Below are 4757 nucleotides of genomic sequence, written 5' to 3' on the forward strand. Positions count from 1 at the left end.
CCCCGCCTCGTGCCAGCTGTGCCGGTCCCCGCTGCTGCCTCGCCGGACCCCTCTGGTCCCCGCCGCTTGCCTCTGCCTCCACGCCGGTCCCCGCCGCTTGCCTCTGCCTCCACACCGGTCCCCGCTGCTTGCTTCTGTCTCCGCCGGTCCCCCAAAGCCTATTTTTGATTGCAGCGCTGTGTCGCTCCGCAGCTGCCGCGACTGTGCGCTGCTCCGCCGCCGCCGCGACTGCCTCCTTGTCTTCTTGCTATAGCTAAAATATCACCTACCACCCTGAATAATATAAAGGAGTAATTATGCTTGTCTTGTTCCCGATTATTCCCGGAAATGCTTGGAGTTTTTCTCCATCTACATTGATGTTGGCATTGTGATTGCTGCAAATTGCCTATAGTATGTTACAGTTTGTCTTTTGTATGCCCAGTCTTCCCAGGCTCTCTAGGGCTTTTGTCATGGAGCATTTTGTAAAAATGCAGTTTTACATTTTGTCAAAGTCCATTCCTGTATCTAATGAGATGATCATGTGGTTTTATCTTTCAGTCTGTTTAAATATGAATTGCATATATTGACTTTCAAATTTTTGAAATTTTTCCCCTGGAAATGCAGAAGCTGCCTGGGCAGCATATATGATGGTTCTGTTGAACTTGTCCAGATTAGGTTTCATTGTCTTAAGTTGGTGAGGACAACTGACCAGGTCTCTTCCTCATATGTTGAGTTATATATGTTGAGACATTTCTGCATTTGTGGGATGAAGCATACTTGATTATGGTGTATCATCTTTTTTGGTGTGTCTTGGATTTGATTTGTAGATATTTTATTGAGAATTTTTGACATCTATGTTCATAAAGAAAAATATTCTCTAATTTTATTTTGGGGGGTTCTTTGTGTAGTCTTGGTATCAGGGTACTAGTAGTTTCATAAGACGATTTTGGAAATGTTTCTTCAGTTTCTATTCTGTGGGATAATTTAATGAGTATTGACATTAAATTTTCTTTGATGAACTGGTAGAATTGTGCACTGAGTCCATCTTGCCCTCAACATATTTTGGTTGGGAGATTTTTCATTCCTCTTCTTACTCACTAGGTGGTGTGGCTCTGTTTAAATTGCTTATTGCACCTTGATTTAATATTGACAGGTTGTATATATCAAGAAACGCATCCATTCCTCTTGGTTTTCCAGTTTGTTAGAATATAGATTTTTAAAGTATGACCTTAGGATTCTATGAATTCCCCATGTCTGTTGTAAGGTCCCCATTTTCATCTCTTATTTTTTTTTCAGTTTTTTTTTATTGAGAAAAGGAAAAAAAAACAAGTTTCCGCCTCCTCCCAGCCTCCCATTTCCCTCCCCCTCCTCCCAACCTTCTCCCCCTCCCCGCACTCTTCTCCCCCTCCCTCTCCAGTCCAAAGAGCAGTCAGGGTGCCCTGCCCTGTGGTAAGTCTTAGGTCCTCCCCCCTCCGTCCATATCTTGGAAGGTGAACATCCAAACTGGCTAGGCGCCCACAAAGCCAGCACATTAAGTAGGATCAAAACCCCTTGCCATTGTCCTTGGCTTCTCATCAGCCCTCATTGTTCGCCATGTTCAGAGAGTCCGGTTTTATCCCATGCTTTTTCAGTTACAGTCCAGCTGGCCTTGGTGAGCTCCCAATAGATCAGCTCCACTGTCTCAGTGGGTGGGTGCACCCCTCGTGGTCCCGACTTCTTTGCTCAGGTTCTCCCTCCTTCTGCTCCTCATTGGGACCTTGAGAGCTCAGTCCAGGGCTCCAGTGTGGGTCTCTGTCTCTATCTCCATCCATCACCAGGTGAAGGTTCTATGGTGATATGCAAGATATTCATCAGTATTGGTATAGGATAGGCTCATTACAGGTTCCCTATCCTCAGCTGCCCAAAGAACTAACTGGGGACATCGCCTTGGGCTCCTGGGAGCCACTTATGCTGCGGTAAAAAAACAATGACTTCTCGAATTTTGCATGCAAATGGATGGAAATAGAAAACACTATCCTGAGTGAGGTAACCCAGACCCAAAAAGATGAATATGGGATGTACTCACTCATAATTGGTTTCTAGCCATAAATAAGAGTCACGGAGTCTACAATGGTGATCCTAAAGAAGCTAAGTAAGAAGGTGAACCAAAGGAAAAACTCATAGTTATCCTCTTGGCTAAGGGAAGTAGACAAAATTGCCGGGGAGAAAATTGGGATCTTGGGGGTGGGGTGGGATGGGGGTAAGAGGAGATGGGGAGAGAAAAGTGAGAAGGGGAGATGGGGGGAACTTGGGGAAAAAGGAGGATTGGGATAAAGGAAGGTTGGATAGGGGAGCACGGAAGCACAATTCTTAGTTAATGATTAGTCTTGGTTAGAAGTCTTTTCGTCAGTTATTAAAGAGGCTGCTTGCTTCTTGAATCCATTTATGTAGAATATGTTTTTCTATTTTTTTGCCTTAAAGTGATATCTATCTTCAGTGATGAGGTTTGTTTCTTGGGTGCATAAGATGGATCGTATTTTTGCTCATCCATCTGTTATTTTGTTTGTTTTTATTAGGAAATTGAGGTCATTGATATTAAGAGTTACGAATAAGGAGTATTTATTGATTCCTATTATCTTGTTGTTAATACTTTTAATCCCCCCCTTTTCTACTGACCCTTCAGTGATTATTTATTACTTGTGTCTTCTTGGGTACAGTTAACCTCTGCACACTGAAATTTTCCTTTTAGTGCCTCTGTAGAGCTGGGTTGGTAGACAGAAATTTTTTGTGGAATATTTTTGTTTCTCAAGTGATTATTATTGATAGTTTTGCTAAGTCCTTCAGTCTGGACTAGAATCTGTGGTTTCTCAGAGTCTGTAGAATGGATGTCCAGGCCTTTCTGGCCTTCAGAGTCTCCCTTGAGAATTCGGTGTTATACGAATGTGCCTGCCTTTCTATGTGACTTGGTCTTTTTTTCCCTTGCAGCTTTTAATATTATGTCTTACTTTGTACTGGATATTTGATGTTTTGATTATTATATTTCATGGGGAATTTCTTTTCTGCTCCTGCCCTATTTGTTGTTCTGAACGCTTCATGTATCGTGATAGACAGCTTGATCTTCTTTAGATTGGGGAAATTATCATGTATTCTTTTGTTTAAAATATTTTCTGTTCCTTTCACCTGTGTTTCTTTTTCCTCTATTTACTCATGTTCTATTCACAGGTTTTGTCTTTTCACATATTCTCTGTTTTCTTAAATGCTTAGGGTCAAGGTTTTTTCAGATTTTATATTTTGTTTGATTGTTTTCAGTTTATGTTCCATTTTGAAAAAAACATTCAAATGATTGTAAACTTAATCTAGACCTTCATATTGACATCATCTTGTTCACTCACCCTGTTATTTTCTACATTTTTTTTGTTTTATTAGCTTTGAGTATTTGCTTAGTAATTGTTCTCAAAACCTCAGCAATGGGTGAAATACCAACCTATTTCCTGGACTTCAACCTTGCTGACTTAGTAGTTGCTTCTATCAACAAAAGCTCATAAAGGAGTGCCCATATGTGCAGCACTCTGCATGATTCCAGAGCCTAAACTAACTGGGGCATCAAGGGAATGAAGAAAGTGCTGACTTACAGGTATTGGGACAGAAAAATAGTGAGATCAGATGGGCCAGGCTCTCCGATGGAGAAGCTACAGCAACCTGGAAACTCCCTTTCTTTATTATATGCATGTGAACGGGGAAGTGGAGTTATCTCACACAGCTAAGAATCAGGCATAATCATATATGCATAAACAAGGAGTGATGATTACATACAGCTGAACAAGAAAGTTCGTTTCACTAATGTCAGTAGGCAGAGCTCCATAGGGCATGGTCTTAAGGCCATAAACATTTGGAGAAGAAAGCTATGGTGAACATTTTATGCTCATACTGTCAATATTCACACTCAAGCACAGGAAGGATTTGCTGTTTCTCTGAACCTCACCGAAGGAAGGCTTTGCCACTCCAATGGGACTGAAGCATTGGACGCTTGGCATGTCCATGTTCGTCTCAAGAACACACATTCACCCCGATCATCATTTATTTTCTTTGCACATGAATGTTCTCTGTTACTATGTTTGGGGAAACTTTGTACTTTCATTCTGTAAAACTGATGGTAGAAACAAATGATCGTGATCACAAACTGCTTGCTTCTTGAAGTAATGGATGCTCTGAAATTATGCCGTCACAGAGGGGCATGATAAGTCATACCTCTCATACCTGCACTGGGAAGGTGAAGAAGGCAAGTGCATTGTCCTTCCAGAGCCCATGTTGGTGAGGGCACAGATGTATCAGGACCAAACTGACTATTCCAACCAAAAAGATGCTTTGTCCATATTAGGTGAACGTTAGAAAATACTGGTGAGGAAGGAAAAAAAAGAGCTTTTGTTCCTCCATATTTTAGATATATTGCCTACTGAAGCCAGATTAACTAGACTGTGGCAAGACGGCTGAAGAACAAGTTGTCAGTGGGCAAGATTTACAGTCAATAATTGGAATTTTTCAGAGGGTCATAGGCATACCTAGTAGAGAACTAACTCTTCTGCTCTTTGCTACAGAAAATAAAAAAATGTAATAATTACTTTTGAACTATACTAATTCAGGATCTCCTGGAAGAATTTGGAATAAACATTCTAATGATCTTAATTGGTATTAAACAATGGTTTGCATATGCTCAGACTAAAGTTATTCTCTTGCATAAAACAGTTTTTAACATACATCATCCATAGATTAAAATTTTATTTAAAAAATTGGGGCCTTTA

This window comes from Microtus ochrogaster, chromosome 4 (genome assembly GCF_000317375.1).
Source record: "Microtus ochrogaster isolate Prairie Vole_2 chromosome 4, MicOch1.0, whole genome shotgun sequence".
Classification (NCBI taxonomy): Eukaryota; Metazoa; Chordata; class Mammalia; order Rodentia; family Cricetidae; genus Microtus; species Microtus ochrogaster.